Below are 17,951 nucleotides of genomic sequence, written 5' to 3'. Positions count from 1 at the left end.
TTGCGTTCAGAACAAGCTGTTTCCTTCTGGTCTTCTAGAGTAGTCAAAAGTAACCTGCCTCCATTTTGATTCAGCCAACATCTATATTTTCAAAGCTACAGTGTATTTTAAAACCAGGTGTCCAGCCATTTGGACTCAAAAGGCTGATTAATTACATGAACCACATTTTCTTTCATAGCATCCACTCAAAAAAAAAAAAAAGGAAGAAGAAGAAGTTGTGTTACTGTTTTCTAATTATTCTTTTGTCCCCGCGATCTGAATAATGGCACTTCCACCATGACTAAATTGAACCACCAAATATGGACCTCAAAAAGCCAGTTAGACACAGGAAACATCCATTTTGAAATTACATAATACAAGTCAGCTTTGCATTAGTTATTGGAGTCTCATTTGGCTTGGCTGAATTTCCGTCTTTCCAGTTTTTAATTTATTTTGAAGTGGTTAAAGGATAGCATAAATTTACAGAAGAAAAGAGAATGGCTTCCAAGAATTCAGAATCCACCCAGACTTCACGTAGCCAATAAGCATTCAGGTTAAAAATATTTTTTAATTAAAAAAACTGCCTACGGGCTAAATTTGGAAATGGGCAGCTTAATGAGATCGTCGCTATTGAAATCACTCCATTGCTGTTTATTTTTGCTGTCTTCCCACTAATCTGAGAGTCACTTCTTCAAATTCTATTTTAAGAAAGTTGATAAATCACGTTTAGGAGCTTTTCTCTTTCTGAAGTGTAACCCAGTACTTCAAAGAGAAAGGAACATGTGTGTTGACAATGGAAAGGAATGGAATAACTTTGGGGTCCAGGCTGAAGGGATATTCCTTTCGGTCTTGAGATACCCAACAAGTATTCTGAACTGATCTCCATAAAGGATGTCTAGTAACAGGCAGAGAGCTGGTGTGTTCTTTTTTAGAAGGAGGAAGATAAGACCAAGAAAGTTTCATTTTCAAAAAAGGACTCCAGTTATGCCATTCACGAACATAAACATTATTAATTAGGAAATGAGAGTCTAAATCTCCTATTGTTATCTTCCTGACTCCACAAAGTGGGCACAAAGCGGATGAGTCTGGGAGATCCCACTCCTTACTCATTTCATCATAAGAGCGTCTAGGTATAGGGACAAAATGCAGGGATCGAGTTTGGGGTGAAAGGAGCTTGTTCCACTCGTGGCTGGGCTGAGACCCTACTGTCACTAGAAAATGAAACAAGAAAGAATGAGATCCAAATCTCTACAGCCCGTGTGGCTTGTACAAAGTTGCTGCCTCTACAGAGAAATCTGGGGGTCAGAAGCAAGGACTGTGTTCTGTGGACCATCGTAATAGTGACATCCTTGGCCCTTCTTGCCTGGCAGTCTCCAGCCTAATAGTAATTACAGGAAGAGTTGGAAAATAGCGTGGCACAGTGCCCATAGACATGTGCACACTGTCCCTACCTACCAGGAAGGTAGCCTGTTCCTGTGGAGAAGGGCCTGGAGCTCCTGCACGCAGACCTTCATCGCCTGGCTTTCTGCCACACCTTATGGGGAAGATTGCATAGAACCGCCTTAGCCCAGACATCCCCTGTTACAGCAAAATGAACGTTTTGCTGAATAGAGAAGGCACCGGGCTTCAGTTATTGTACTTTACCGTAAGCATCCCCTGGCCAGGCCTTGGCACCAGCGTGGATTATGTACAAGACACTGTATGAGCCTCCTGCTGCCACACAGCTCCTCGGTGACCCTGCGGGAGCCAGTAGATCTGAGCTCACAGCGAGGTGTCTGAATGCAGTTGGAAGGAGAGCAAATAGGGAGGAGAAACCTAAACTCCAGCTGCTTAGAAAGTCATTCTGATTTTGCCATTAAGATGTGTAAGTCTTCTCTTCTCTAACCTGTTGTTTCAATCGATTATACTTTTCTACAAATATATTTGGATTGTAGTGTGTCCTGATTTGAGCCTACCCTTAGAAGAAAATTGTTTTTAGGAAAGATTCACAGAAATCTGTCCATTTGGAGATTGCTTGAGAGAAGACAGGAAAGAGGTTTATTTTAAGCTGTTAAATTTTTTGGATGCTCTTCTTGCATTCAAGAAGATTTTATTTTATTTTATTTTATTTTTTTACTTTCAAATGTCATTCTTACCACAGATTAATTTAAAAGCCTAATTTCTTTAAGGTAAAATATTCAGCTCCTATTTAGAACTAACAGATTTGGGGCATTTAAAAATAGTGCCCTGGTCTTGTTAGTCTCTTTAACTTCAGAAACATTCCACCAGTGTGTGGTGTTCCAAGCTTTCACAAGTGCCTGAATTTTTATAGCACCTTTTTATTTGTTATGTGTTTAGCAGAAGTATTCTTAGCCATGCCTTAATGCCCATTTCCCGTCAGTCATTCTAATTCTTCCCAATTTATGGATGAGAAAACTGAGAAAATTGGCACGTCTATAGATGAATGACTTACTCAGTCGTTAACTCATTTGGATACTGAGGGATGTTTATGGATTTGCTCTCACTGTGGGCAGCCTGAATTCTCTGTTCCAAGCCTATAAATGGCATTCTTGAAAATGTGCAACTACTCATATCGGTGACCGAGTTCTAAAACACAGGGGATCAGCATCCCCACAGAAGAAGGGTCCACTCAGCATATGAACCATAAGGGTGGGTCAGACGTAGTGTTGTTGCATCTGAAGGACACAGGCCAGTGTTTTAGACAAGTCTGACCCATGAAATTCTCAGTTGTCTATTTAACCTGCCGAGACACTTCAAATTTTGCAAAAGATCCCTGTAATATCCAAAACAAGAAGGAACATGGTGGAGAGAGGTTTTCCTTTGTGAGATGATGAGGTTATTATTGCTACTGGAATGTGTGCTACTTTGCAGTGCACCCACTGACAATGGCCTCTTAGCAGGATTCCCCCATGCCTTCCTAGCCTGTCACCCCCTCACCATTTCTAAAAATCCAATAGTAAATGGACTCAGATGATGATAATAATAACAGAAGACGTTAAGAGGAGTTTTGGAATGCAAAGGGTAGAAAAGCCCTAGGTATTTGACAGAACTGGCTGAGCTCAGGCTCTCTCTTCAAATGCGTAAACAGGCCTAAACCAAGTGGGGCGGAGGGGGGGGGGGGGGAGGGCAGACGACACTCTCCCTGTCTTGACAACTATCAAGCTGTAGTGCGTCACAGTCCTATACATGTGACAGACTCCACCAGAACGTTTACTTGCGTGCTGCCTCCAGTTTGCTTTCCCCCAAACAAGGCTCCCAATGAAAAGACAAGTGATTCTATCCCCCACTCCTTTGGCAATCCTCCCTACTTTTGGCTGTAGATCCACCTATTCTGATGTCTTTGTTTTGTTGGAAGCTGACATCCCTGGTTACTTACCTTCTAGTGTTTTGCACCGGCCTCATCAGGCTGTCTCATTTTTTGTGCCCTTGCCAAGATGCACTTATGCATTAACAGTTTTTATTTATTTTTAATTTAACCTTTACACATTACCAAACTGTTGTGTGGGTGGGTTTAACTTTAGCTCTGTAGGTAGCATGACTCTGCTGGGGCTGAGCACCGTGGAGGAGCCTGCCCAGCCCCTCCTTTCCCTCTCTGGCCTTCTACCTTCATTGGTCTTCCCCCTCCCAATCTTCCGCTCCCCCCCCACCTCCCCCCCCCCCCACCGCCACCACTCCCCATCCAAGTCCCCAAGATTAAAATTTTTAGTACACTTGGTTCAGTTTGAACTTTTAAGCAATTTTTAGGGAACAAAACAAAGAGGATTTTTTATGGCAGACTCCATTAATGCCACATTAAGGCTGACATTTTAATTACCCCAAAGTCAGGAAATGCAAAGTTCAGGTTCCCACAGCAACAGCAACTGTCCCCTTGAGTGCAGGCAGCACAGCAGACTCTTTGATTCCCTGATTACACAACACCAGGCGCGGGAACATTGTTTCTTATCCACGTATGTGGAAAAGAAAGGAACATGGTTTTTACCCTTTGTTTTTCTCCTGTAACTACAGTTGAGGCTATGGGTCTTTAGCTTCCCTCCCCAAACCATCTATATGTATTATCCTGGAACGGAAGGCTGTTATGGCCCTACATGTGCACACGGACAGAATTAAAGTTGCTGTGGGAACATTAACTCTGATTTCCGGACTTCCGTGCCAGTCACATTTAAACCATAATGTTGTAATTTTTGGCATGTAATAAATGTGCATTTCATGTACACAGACAGAAAGAAGCATAAAATGTATTTTAAAGAGCAATTAATTACTAACTTTGTGATTAAAAAACATTTGGTGCATGTTCCTTCCCATTTAGCATCAGCTGCTGGTCTTAGCCAGGCCTAATAGATGACATACTGTGTCTCATCCTGGATCTCAGATGTACTTACTGTATGTTCCTGTTCTTCTAGATAATTAATTCCCTTAGTAAAGCTGTAGGGGGAAAACAAAATGGAAGGAATATGCAAGCATGTAAATAGGGTAAAGGATATTTTGAAGGAAATGATTCATTTCTGCAAATAAACCTCTTAGTCCCTGATAGAGAGCCAGAAATCTGCTAAGTGGGTGTAGACAAAGGTTTCTGGCCACCTTAGAGCATCTGGTCCAGGGCTATAAGAACAACTTGGAAGCAGATTGCCCCCCTGAATCCCGGGCATGCCCAATGGGAGAGTGATTTTACTCTGTAATAACTTTTCAGGCTTAAGGATTAAAAAGTCATTTTACTCTGGATCAACTTTTCAGCTTCTGCTCAAACTAGAAAAGTTGTAGGGAACCAGCTAAAATATGGGCTTTGCTGACGAGCCCGGTTGAGAGAGTAGTATTTTCTCTTCCTATTTGAATCCGGTTGACCCATTTGCATTGGGGAAGGAAGTGTTTCAAAATAAATGTTTGAACAAGTTTGTGAGTGAAAGGGATCAGTAGCAATACCCTAAGGTACAGTGTTTAAAATCACAAACGCTTGGGCGTTTATTCAAGACTGGGTGAGATAGCATTCTACTAAGAGGATGTGCCGCTGAAACTCTCCAGTAACGTTTTAAGGGGAGCATGCTCATGAAGAATTTGAACCTCTGTCCTTGCTATCAATTCGTTCTCTCTCCTGCCATGCATTCCTTTTTGTTCAGTTTGTTTGCGTATGGTATTTAACCTTTAGGAAAGATACTTCAGTTTTACAAGGCTCTGATTTGCTTTTACTTGGGCTGTCTGTATGTGTGAATGTCTGTCTGTATGAGTGAAAACTGCTCAAGCAAGTTTGAAGGTCTCCTTGGCAAATTTGTGTGCGTGTTCAGAAAGTTTCCAATCAGAAAGCTGATGCAATGTAAAACCTTCCAAAATCTTCCTGAGGCACCTGTTCACATGAAAAGATTGGATTTCTGCTGGAGGTGCTCCGAAGGCAGTGTTTATAACTGAAGATCTCTGTTTGGAGTGCCAAAAAATGAAAAACATTTTGGCCCCCAAAAAACCTCCCTAACTGTTCAAAATGTATAATCAAACAAAAGCTTCATTTGGATTCAAATGCATGTATCTCAGCAGATGTGTCTAAACTAACTGGAATCCCACAGGAGCAGCTGAACTGGATTTTGGTATGTCTTGATAACTGAGAGAGTTATTCTTAGGCTTTGGAAGGACAAAAATGGTCCATCTGTGAAGAACCGTAATAGAGACATGGCAAAAAACAGCATCCTCTGAAAGAGTTTATTTATGGAATTTAGGACAAGTTGGACAATCCTGAAAACATTTTGGGGTCACACTAATTTGCAGAAGAAACATAATCAAAATTGGAGGGAATGAGTATCCACAGATAGCTATTATCCTATGGCTTTGCTATTAATTTTCTACTGGAGACCGTATCAGTTAAACAGTAAATAGAGCCATCTTTGGTACAACTATGTGTTCTCATTGTCCCCCAAGTGCCCCGCATTCCTCTTTATTCTACCTCCTATACCATAAAGAATTACATATTTACCTTTTCAGAGCTAACAGTTTAAATTGTCTTTCTGCTATATCATTAGCCAAGTAAACCTCTTACCTATTAAATGTGGATTCATTTCTTTACAGATAGTCACTCCCTTTATAAATGGTCACCTTTCTGCCTCTGAGCTAATTGATACATAATCTCTTTGGAATTATTTTTATTACCTTTGATAGCCTCTTATTTAGAGATGTCGGTGCTTAGTCCAGCACTTGCCCATGAGAAGCCCAGTTAGTTGTGGTTTTCGTTTGTTGGGGGTTTTTTTGGTTTTTTTTTTTTTTTTTGCTCTAATTCCTAGAGTCTCTACTTAGTATATCTGGGGACACATTTATTTTTAAAAGTCTTTTTCTTGAAGTTTCATGTCACAGTTACCTCTTTTTATAAAATGGTCCCTCTTTTTCAATTTGTTCCCTCCCTACAACACAAATTTAACTGGCTGTCTTCCATGGTCACTTAATGCAATAATTTCTGGTAGTCCTCTCCCTCACTCATTCATGCATTCCTTCATTTAGTCATCCATCAAATGCTACTGAACCCTGCTTCTATGCCAAGTCCTCAGTGAGGACAAAGGGTCAAGACAGCAACAGGACACTATCCCCTCAGTGTTCCCAAACACCCTGCTAAAACTATAAACCTGTAAGGGGGAGGAGGAAGGGTATACAAATGCAGTATTAAAGTATTCTGAAGGCGTCTGGGTGTTTCAGTCGGTTGGGCGTCCAACTCTTGATTTCGGCTCAGGTCATGATCTCACAGTTGTGGGATCAAGCCCATGTCTGACTCCATGTTGAGCATGGAGCCAGCTTAAGATTCTCTCCCTCTCTCTCTCTCTCTCTCTCTCTGCCACTTTACCACTCACGCTTTCTCTCTCATACTAAATAAATAAATAAATAAATAATTTTTAAAGATAAAAATAAAATAAAATGAAGTAAACCGTTCCTGACGAGGGAGCCTGAAGCAGTGGGAAGGTGACATTAGGTCTGGATCATGAAAGAGCAGGTGTGTGTAAGGCAAAAGAGGGTGGGAATGGCATTCCAGACAGAAGGAACAGAAGGGAAGCCACAGGGACAGACAGAGCATGGTGTTTTCAGTAAACAGAGTAGTTCAGTTATGATACTAAAACCTTCTTAGGCTTTACTTCATTTTAATATAAACCTAATAGGACAGTTTATATGTGGGTAACATTGCCTGTCATTAAAATTCAGCTGGGCTGAATTGTATATCCCTTCTAGAGACATTTCCTTCCCAAATAAAAAGTAAAGCAAGATGCCCACTTGTTTTCTAATGGGCAAAGATGCCCTCTTTTCATACGATCAGTAGATGTAGGAAAGTATTACGAGGGACCTGGTAATACTTTTCTGATGAGTAGATTTCAAAATAACTTTCCTTACTGAGAAAGATTCATTCTTGGAGCCACAGAGTCACCTATTAGTGTCACACTGGAACTCTGTCACTAACTCACGGTCTCCCCAGATTCTAGCAGTCTGTCCTCTTATGAAGTCCTCCCCGGTCCCCTGGCAAATCCTGGCCCATTGCCTCAAGTTGCCCCATGCCCTATTGTCCTCCCAAATAGTGCATAAAGGTGTCTATGATTGCCCACATAGAATTGGTAAGACTGCCTGCTGGTTTTCAGGACTGTATTCTTCATCTTGCCATCTCCCATCTTTAATTCTTATCTGCAGCTGCTAGCGGCAGTTTCATATGTGCTTCCTCCACTAGTGGCAAATTTCATTATATAAAATTAGTGTTCCTCCATATCTGTCAGGGATTCTCACATCCTGACTTAAAAAAAACAAAAATTTGCCTCAGAGATGGGTCATTTAGGATCAATTGAGATCATGTATGAAGATTCTAGAAATTCCTTGCTTTAAGAAATTTCAAGTCAAACCCTTCCTCCAATCACCTCACATCCAACTACCATAGTCAACCCAACCCCCCTTGTTAACTTATCAGCTAAATAAGCGCTTTTTGCTTTTCTTCTGCCTCTGTATCCTTTGTTTTCTTTAGGGAATGTGTAGCACTTAGTACTTTTTACCAGCACTGAAAGAGATTAAGGTTTACCTGATCTAAATCCATTGTTATTCAGATAAGGAAACTGAGGCCCAAAGAGGGCCAGTGTCTTACCAAAAGGTTTCCACATAGTGAGTGAGTGGAAGAGACAAACAGGAGCCCAACTCCTCCTCCCATCATACTGTGCGGCCTGGTACCCAGTTGGCTTCAAGGACAACTTATGTTTTCTGAACAGTCAGGACTCTTCATTTGTCAATCTACTGAATGCTTTCAATGTGGAGGATTGGATCTCTGTGTTGTGCAGGATGCAGTTTTATAAACTGGAGCCCTGTGCACAGAGACTTGGGATCTCATAGAGAATATCATAGACATTCACAAACAACTACCCTGCAGAGTGGTTAAAAGTATGTCCCCATTTACCTGGACTCACCACAGCATTGATTCATTCACTTGGCAGGCATATGTAGGGTACGTCTTATGTGCCTCACCCTACACTGAGTTCTGTGGGGATACGAATGTAGAGACAACCAGACCCTGCCACCAAGAATCTTAAAACTTAGTGTATGTTCTTAAGTTGCCATTATATGAGATAGAAATTAGAAAGTTCATAAAATACATTATAACATGGTTAATAGTAATATCCATTCAGTTTATCAAAAAAGATTCCATTTGAACTCTCTTGAAAAACAAATAGAATTCTTTTGGTGGCATGGCATTAGGATAATATGTAAGGAGTTTGCATTTTGGTGCAAAGATGTGGACGGGTTTTAAGTAAGGGTTGCCATGCTCAAGGCTTTGCTGTAGGAAGATCTAATTTAGCAGAAAGGGTGTAGAGAATGCATGGATGTGGGGGGCGGTGGGGAGGAGAAAGCCTAGGAAGATTTGTCAGTAGTTCAGACTTTTGGTAACCCAAAGGGAACTAATGATGAGCCAGGTTCAACAGACCTTGTAGATGAAGGTGGACAGCTCCAGGAGCTGACTGTTAGTTAAGAGAGAGGAAATCATCAAAGATAACTCTAAGATACCAAAAAGAGAAGATACAAAGGAAATGTTTAGAGGAGTATAATACAGTTCAGTTTTAAACAATACTGAGAATGAGACACCAGGGGTAAACCCAATGGAGACAATTAACAGAGTCACAAATAGGGTAGTGGAGTACAGCAGGAAGATTTGAAATTAGGACTAGCAAATACTTTCACCAAGAAGCCATACTTTATGCCACGAATATAGGAGCAAATTCAGAGAAGACTTTGTTGAGAGAAAAAAAGGAAATGGAATATTTACAGTGAGTGATAAGAAAATGAGGAGGGTGTCTAGGTGGCTTAGTCGGTTGGACTTCTGACTTCTGCTCAGGTCATGATCTCACGGTTTATGGGTTTGAGCCCCTCATTGGACTGTGTGCTGACAGCTCAGCGCCTGGAGCCTGCTTTGGATTCTGTGTCTCCCTCTCTCTGCCCCTCCTCCACTCACACTCTGTCTTTCTATCTGTCTCAAAAATAAATAAACATTAAAAAAAAGAAAAGAAAGAGAATGAGGAACCAGCAAAAGGAGGAAAAGAAAGGAAGGTCTAAGATAGAGGAGGAACACCAGGATAGTACAGAAAGACCCTCAGGGAGGAGAAGGGTCAGCAGTGTTGGGTGCTGCAGATATTAAGAATTGGGAGCTTTCTGGTGGCTGTTAAGACAGCAGAGTCAGATGCATCACAAAAACACCATGAAATGGGGTTTAAGAGCAATGAGAAGATGAATGAGAAAGCAACAATCATGCACTACTTTTTAAAGAAGTTTAATACTTTACAAAGAAATGATGAACAGGTAATACAAAGGTAGGGTAGGGAATATTTTTATGATATGAGAGTCTCAAGCCCATTTACAGACAAAAGAATAAAAACCAGTGTTATGGGAGACTCTGCAATTAACTGGTCAAGGTGAGAGAGAATTAGACCTTCCATGTGCATGGCAATTGGGATGATAAATTTATGTAAAAGAAATTTGAAGCCACTACCCAAACCCAACAAATCAGTAATTGTATATTAGTTCTTTCTCTACTCCTTTCCAACATTGCTTTCTTTTCCTTTCAGCGACTAAGAACTAATGCCCTGCAAGAATTGTACATGTCTTCTTTGGATGCCTTCACATTCACTCACCCTCAGTAATCTCTAAGCATTAGCCAGAGGACAGGTACCATATACGTTGAGCATTAAAATTTTCTAAAAATGTTTTAAAACAAGTTCTCTTAAGGCATAATCTTCTTTTAAATGCCACATTCTTTTTTTTATGTTTTATTTATTTTTGAGAGAGAGAGAGGGAGAGAGAGAGAGACAGAGAGACAGAGTATGAGCAGGGGAGGGGCAGAGAGAGACATACACAGAATCCACGAAGCAGGCTCCAGGCTCTGAGCTGTCAACACAGAGCTTGACACAGAGCTTGAACTCAGGAAGTGTCAGATCATGACCTGAGCCGAAGTCAGATGCTTAACCAACTGAGCCACTGCCACATTCTGTGAAATTTTTTTATGATAGGTTCAATTCAAATAGCTCTGCTTTACAGATAACAACCTTATGTGTTGTCTCATGTACTTCTTCATTTGCACAAGAGATCCTCAAGTTCATTGTTTTGGGGAGGGTTTTTTTTTTTTAACTTTTTATTTGGGCTGTACTGTTCTCTTTGATGGCTGAAGACATGCCTAAGGCCACTGTCACCTGGACACACAGTATCTACACTTCCTTCTACTTCAGGTTGGTGCTCTGAACCAACTACATCAAATGCAACTCTCTGCTATTAAATTACCTCTGAAACTAATAAGAAAATTATTTTGTCACTACCAGAAGTTATATAAACAACCATATGGGAGAATTTTGAATGTGAGTCTTTATCATCTCACAAGAATGAATTCATAGTTGATAACAAAATGGACCTTGAGTTTTGCCTTTACTATCCAACTCCAAAACAAAATTTCTTCCTACTCATTTATTCTCAGTGGTTTTAACTAAGTTCATATTACTGGTTTTATACCAAGATCCCATGCAGTATTCAAGCAGGCATACATAATTTGTTTGTTTGTTTGTTTGTTTGTTTCAGAAGTAGAACTTAGTGATTCATCACCTACATATAACACCCAGTGCTCATCCCAGCAAGTGCCCTCCTTAATACCCATCACCCATCTAGCCCATCCCCTGTCCCCCTCCCCTCTAGCAACCTTCAGTTTGTCCTCTATAGTCCTCTTTGTCCTCTATTTGTCCTCTTACAGTTTGCCTCCCTCTTGGTTTTTATCTTATTTTATTTTTAAGAGTGCTTGGCATGGCATGAAGAACACCACATGAAGAATTTCAAGAAGTGGTATCTAAATTACCTTTGTCATTTTTTTGGTAATCATTTTCTTTTCTGTATAATCACTTATTGTCTCTTTGCCTCATATCTCAACTGGGTACTTAGATATAAAGGAGACAGTAGAAGAAAGGTATATGTAAATTTGAGCTACAGAGCATAATTCCGTGTCTCATGGAAAATACACATGCAAATTCTGAACTTCAACCATTAGATGTTAACTCCAAGGGAAAGGATGCATAGCCTTTCCTCAGGGAAATATTGTAGGTTTCTGCATGCAGGACAGGGTGGTTTGGATTTTTTTTTTCCAATTTTAAGAAAACCCCCAGAAATCTGATCTATTCCATTATATTCCTGACCTAAGGGTCCCAGAGGAGTGGTTGAATCCTGGGCTTCTGAAGTAGACGGTAATCCTGGGTCTACATGCTGAGAGGCACTCCAAAGGGACCTGCTGTCCTTGGGCAGTGATACAGGCCGAGGCTTCATGGAGATGTCACCCTCTAGCTCCAGAAGAGGGATTCCTCTAGAAGAGGAATTGTTAAGGTACCAGAATACCATGACTGGGCCTCCCTGTCAGAGTCTATGAACTTCCTAAGAAGATATGCACACATGTATGCTTGCCTAAGTGGCATATATACTGAGACACAGTATATAGCTTTCATTAGGCTGGGTTCAGAGAACAAAAAGAAGGAAAGAGCCACTTCCCCAAGACATAGCCCAAACAGAGTCTGCATGCTCAAACCTGGCCCCCGAAAGTAAACAAAAGAGCAAGTCTGATGCGAACATCCGTATGTGGACTGATTCCTAGAGCCCTTTCGGGTCCCTTCAAGATGCCCACAGGGCAGGGGCAGGTATAACAGACCTCTAAAGCCATTTCTTCAACACCTGATAATGGAGTAGGTTTGCTCAGAAAATGTTTTCTCACCCCCACGGTCTACTTATTTGCTCTTTTTAACGTGAACTTCAGCCTATGAATGCATTTTACATGCTTTTACTTAACCTCCCTATACTTCCATTTCCTCATATGCATAATGAAGATGTGAATAGTATCTGTCTCGTGGGGTTATTATAAGGAGTAAATGAAATGCTATAGGTAAAGCTTCTAAAACCGCACCAGAAAGACTGCCAACACTCAGAGAATTTGAGCATTAGCTATAGTTTAAATGTTTTAAATTATTAAGTAAATATGTACTAAAATTGATGCAACATAAATGATGTATGTCATAGCAACAGGGGCCGCATACTTCCCCTTGAGAATGACGGAGACAGAGGCCCTGGATCTGTAGGACAGCATGTGGGACACTTTCCCCCTCACTTCAGGAAAAGGCCACTTTCCCTTTCCTTGTCCCTTCTCAGATTCAGGCCCAGGTGGACTGGGAAGCCTCTCCATTATCTTTTGGCCTTCTTTTACGCCCTCATTGGTCTTGGTGTGGATTTGGGTTTTTTCCTGACATTCACAGAGGACTGATATTTGCATCCACTGTGTGTCAGGTACATTCTGTCATTCTTACAAAAAACACTCCATTTTACAGATAAGGAATCTGCAGTCCAAACAGCTTCAAAAATATCTCGGAATGTTTCCTTTTCGACATGGGGAAGGTGTAGATTATTCTTTATATGATATGACAGTCTGATAGTGTTGATCTGTGGAGTTCCTTCTTGTCCTCAAGCGCATTCCAGTCAGTGAGAGATTTTCAAATTATAGAGAATGGCTCTGTGTGCTGCATTAGCTCCGAATACATCGTAGCATCTGTACACACACACCCCCCCACCCCCCCACGCACCTTCCTTTCCCTGAAGCCACCTACCAGCACTAATACCAGAAAAGGCCGAAACATGAGGTCCTCAGAACGGGCCAACAGCTGTGCTGCCACTTCCAGACCCCCTCCAAAGAGACATCCTTACAACTAAAGAAATGCACCTTTCATCTTTTTGAAAGACTGTCCACCCGATGGCTTCAGAGTATTATGAAAGAATTGAAAATAGAGGCCAACTTAGTTGCTGCAGAGTAGGATTGCCCTGAATCTCCCAGCTCACTTATCTTCTTCCATTCTGAAGCAGTTTGCAGGAGCTGAAAAAATATATATAATCTTAAGAAATTCAGGAAGACTTGTTGGCTCATTGTACCGACTACGCGTTTCCTGTCCCGTGGGTTTTGGGTAATGCGTGGAGATAATTGTGGACATTTGCTTCTCCTCCCTCCAGAGCACTTTTGCCGCTGAGTATAGAATTCCAGAGACACATGGGTATGGAACTTGAGCGCACAGGTCTCTTAGTAAGAGATGCAGTTGAAATGCTAACCTAGATTGTGTGAAGTCCACATAAATCTCAAGTCAGAGCTTTAAAATAATGAAATTTTGTGATTTCTGATTCTCATATGAAGTCTTCCTTAAATCATGTTGACGGCTATTCAGCAGAATCCAAAGACACCATTTAGATGGTACAGTATCTACAGACAAAATATATGTGCAGCTTGAAAAGTAACGATCCCTCAGGGTTGTAGCCCCACCAAAAGAAAAAAAAAAAAAAAGGTAGCAGTTGCAATCTGAACTCTCAACATTGTAGCCAAGAAAGGAATGGATATAACAATAGAATGGGAGAGATTCAAGACAGAAGTCTTAGTTGAAGGAGTCTGGACATTCAAGAAATATGTTTCAGAAAGACTCGGAAGAAATATTAGGCAAGACGAATCATCCCTGTTCCTCAAATAACATGCTAGCAGTTAAATTAAGTGCTTCTTTGGGCCAGTTGGAAGAACTCATGAGGAAAGAAATCCTGTCTTGTTCTCTGCTGGATCCTGAGCACCCAGCAGAGTGTTTGACCATAGTAAGTGCTCAGCAAATAGTTATTGAATGAATGAATGAATGAATGAATGTGGTGTGGGAGAATGGAACAAAAGCAAGGGTGTATGGTGTTTGTGAGCATTTTGCCCATTTGTGAAAGTATAGGTACTGATTTTTTATCAGATTTTTTTCCTTCAGCAGACCTACGAAACAAAGTGCATTGCAGATACCCTCTGGTTTTTATGCTGGGAAAACAAAATCCTTTTCTGTTGGATGTAGGCTGCTACATGTTTTGATTCTAGTAACAATATGGCAGGGTTAAGGTCAACTTTGTAGTATAATCTGGTGCCTTTTTTTCATAGATATCATGAAAATAGATACTTATTTTCAAGATGCTCAAACAGATGATTAGGCGAAAGCTCCAGCAAACCTTGAAACAAGAAAAAGGAAAGGTTTTCCCACTCCCACCTCCCATTACTGTGCCATCCTGCGGAGTTTTCTGAAACCCCACACCCTCCTCCTTGTTTCACCCTTTTCCCTGGTCTAATCCTTGTCTAGGGAATACAGTATGTGCTGTCAGTCTAGCAAGGAGACAGCTCTTGAGAAATCCACCCCCTACACAGTGCTCCCAAGCACCTCTCACGGGACTGGCATGATTTGATCAGCAGCAGACAGAGCTGGCCCAGGGAAACAAGAGCTTGGCTTAGAATCCCAGTGCCCTCCTGCTGGAAGGGCCCTCAAGAGAGTTCTTCACACCCGGCCTCCCTCAACTGGCTGGACACTAGAAGAATGTGTAGGAAAACAGGCTTCTGGCTGAATGAATAGAGGGTTAAATGAATGAGAGATGAGTTCACTCCTCCAGAGTCTCCACCATCCCACTTGAATAGAAAGCTAACTTTGAAGCCACTCTGTTCTCCATGGAACGATTTTGTATATACTCAGCTTTGGAATTGGAATATGGTTGCCATCTGTGGCCAGTGCATAGGACTAAGGAAGCACTGGGGTGGGTAGGAGGGGGCCATGAGGGAAGAAAAGAGACACTTAAAACGAGCTAATGATCTCCTTTGTGTTGGAGTCTAGGTTTCAGAACCTCAGTCCTGTACTTCAAGAACAAAACACCAGTGTGTCTTAGACCACACCAGGCGCCGGTACATCAGATAAGACCTGCGCTGTGTGGTGTTCAGCCACTGAGCCTCAAGAAGTTCTGAAAGTGAAATTAAAGGAGCAAACTGGGGAAACTGAAAGGAGTAAAGGCTTAGGGAAAAACACAGTCACAAGGGCTCCGCAGATATGTCTTTGGGGTTACGGTAGTTCAAAAATGAATCTACTAATTAAAGAGTTGGAAGATGCTATAAATCCCAGGGATTTAAGGATCTTTAGAAGAAAGGAGATACTTCTCCATACACTCTGAGTACATTGTGATCCTTTGGTAGAATCCAAGGGTGCAAGTGACCTGGCTATTGTGCATCATTGTGCGTTTAAACGGTTGATTGAGAGTTACCGACAGCTCTACTAGAGGCGGGGGCGGGTGGTCTTTTAAAAACAGAAAAAAGCTGTTAAGCAATGCCAGTAAGACCTGAGAACATCTCTGAAAGGCAGTGAATAGCTCACAGGGCTTCCTCGTTTCCCTGGTATTATCTGTTATAAACTGTTGGTTATGGCACAAAATCATGTTGATAATTTATATACTGAAATGACATGCCAGAGACTAATAATTAAGCTGAGGATATGCACTGGAGGAAAAAATTATTACAGAAAAGTTAACTTTGCTTTTGAAAAAGGTTAGCTAGTTGGTTAAGTACAACATTGGAAGGCAAGTATTGTTATATGAAGTTTAACAGTGGCTCTGTATCTCAGGTGTGAGAAATTTACAGAGTAGGGAGATGGAAATCATTTTGGCCTTGCAAGGAAAGAATCTCATCAGGGATGTATGTAATACAAGTTTAGAAGCATTGACAATCCTAGGCATGCACAAATCACTTTACGGAGCACAAAGTGACGGCCCCGCAGTGCCTCACACTTGGTGTCTTAGAGTGGTTGAATCAGGAAATATCTGTTGGCTGCATGAACTCTGGCCTTGACTCCCGTCTGCTGTTAGGAACAAGATCCACAACTGTGACTCAGCTACAGTCAGAATGTTAGTACTGCCCTAAAATCTATCTGGTATACAAGTTTCTTTTCCTAGGATCCCTACGTGCCTCCTTATTCTATTTTATTTCTCCTACCACATCCCTGTGAAGCATAAGAATCTTCATTTTACAGATGGGATAACTGGTCCACCTAAATAAATAAATAAATAAATAAAATTAATTCTTTGTCTTTCAATATGAAATGATTCATAATCATTATATGCCCCAGTTCAATGTACTGTTTTTCTACATTATTTTAGGTTTCCCAGGAAAAGGACATATTTTATCTTTCTCATTATTATTTTTAATTGGTTTCCAGAAAAACTGAGATAAAAACAGAATCTAACAAATATCCCATGGAGATATTTGGTGTTCTCTTTTCTTTTAAGAATAAATGAAGACTTTCTCTGCTCCTCTCTCTCCTGGCTCTCTGCGCAGATAGTCGAAATCCCATGCCAATTTTCAAACAAATAAGAGCTCATTCTAATAGCTAGATCACGGTCCCCTCTGTTGAGGAAATGGCCTTATGAATTCATGTCTGGAACCTACAAAAGTTACTTTGGTTATAAACCTTACCAATTTTACCCGAACATTTATAAACAGTACTGATATCTGACCTGGTTGTAAGTTCAATAAAAAAAATTATGCTCAGCATGTGAAAGGCCAAAGAGAAATCTAGTGTCTTTATTCCCTCTGGTGACCTACACTAAATAGCGTGTATTTACTTATTTACTTTGTAAATGAGGACACCCAGTGGCCACCAAGTGAAAATATTCTAAACAATCTCTGACACTGTTTATGCAAATATACATATCCAGTTATCACAACTGATTGATAGAGATCTCTCTAACATCTGTGAGCAAGCAGTTTAGCTTCCCTAAGTCAGGCAAGGGTGGTGGGACTTTAGCCTGATCATTTTTAGATCACATGAGAGACTGATCGTCTCTTCTCACCTGGGGTTTTAAGGTATGGCTCTGCTTTGAGCTCCACTGACTCCTCAGCCGACAGGAGGACCTAATGAGCTGTCTTTTGGGAGAAATGGAATCCAGGAGATGGGGACAGTAAGGCCTGTGTCAGAAATCATAAATGATTGAGCACGGTTTGTGAGAAACTCAGTGAACTCATAAAAAACCAATTGCCTTAGACCTTAAATGTGTACTGAAAATAGAACTGTGGCTCTTCCTTGATGAGAGGCAGTAGAGTAATAAAGGAGAGGGAGAAGAGCATCACTCAAACTTCAGAGACAGAAAGACTCCCTGGGACTACAACATGCAGTACCTCAGAGAAAAGGTGTAGCCTGAAGTTCCCATTGATATTGTCAGCATGTTCAGGAAGTTCAACAGAGACTTGACCTAACAAATGCTCAGTTAGGACCTACTCAATGTAAAGAAATGTGTTGGGCAGTGTGAAGGTTCAGTAATTTGTAGTTGTAGCTGTAGTTATAACAAGGCAAGGTACTAGCCTTCGGGATGCTTCGATTATTCTCGTAGACCCAGACAAGCACAAGTGAAAAGAGACAGTGGTCAATAATATACTAAATTAGGTAGTACATGTGTAAGAAGTTCAGACTTATTTCTCAACATTCAGGTGGAAGAAACATTTCCTTATTTCTAAAGCAAATTAAACCTGTCACTAAAATAGCAAGAAATTCCATGAGGTTTCAAGGCTGCTCTCCCTTCCCCAGACTTGTACAGGGACTTACAAAATCTAGGGAGAGGTCAGATCCTTAGTCCACAGCAGTCTCCATCATCAACATTGCTTGTCTACA

At 41.1% G+C, this 17,951-nt stretch overlaps 1 protein-coding gene across 50 annotated transcripts in view; it reads left to right on the top strand.

Annotated features, from left to right (window-relative positions):
* Positions 1-17,951, top strand: part of ZBTB20 (zinc finger and BTB domain containing 20) — a 785,665-nt gene that overhangs the window by 720,785 nt on the left and 46,929 nt on the right. The window lies entirely within an intron of this gene.

The sequence above is a fragment of the Panthera onca genome, chromosome C2, assembly GCF_046562875.1.
Source record: "Panthera onca isolate mPanOnc1 chromosome C2, mPanOnc1 haplotype 2, whole genome shotgun sequence".
Lineage (NCBI taxonomy): Eukaryota > Metazoa > Chordata > Mammalia > Carnivora > Felidae > Panthera > Panthera onca.
This window is presented reverse-complemented; position numbering and strand designations above follow the sequence as displayed.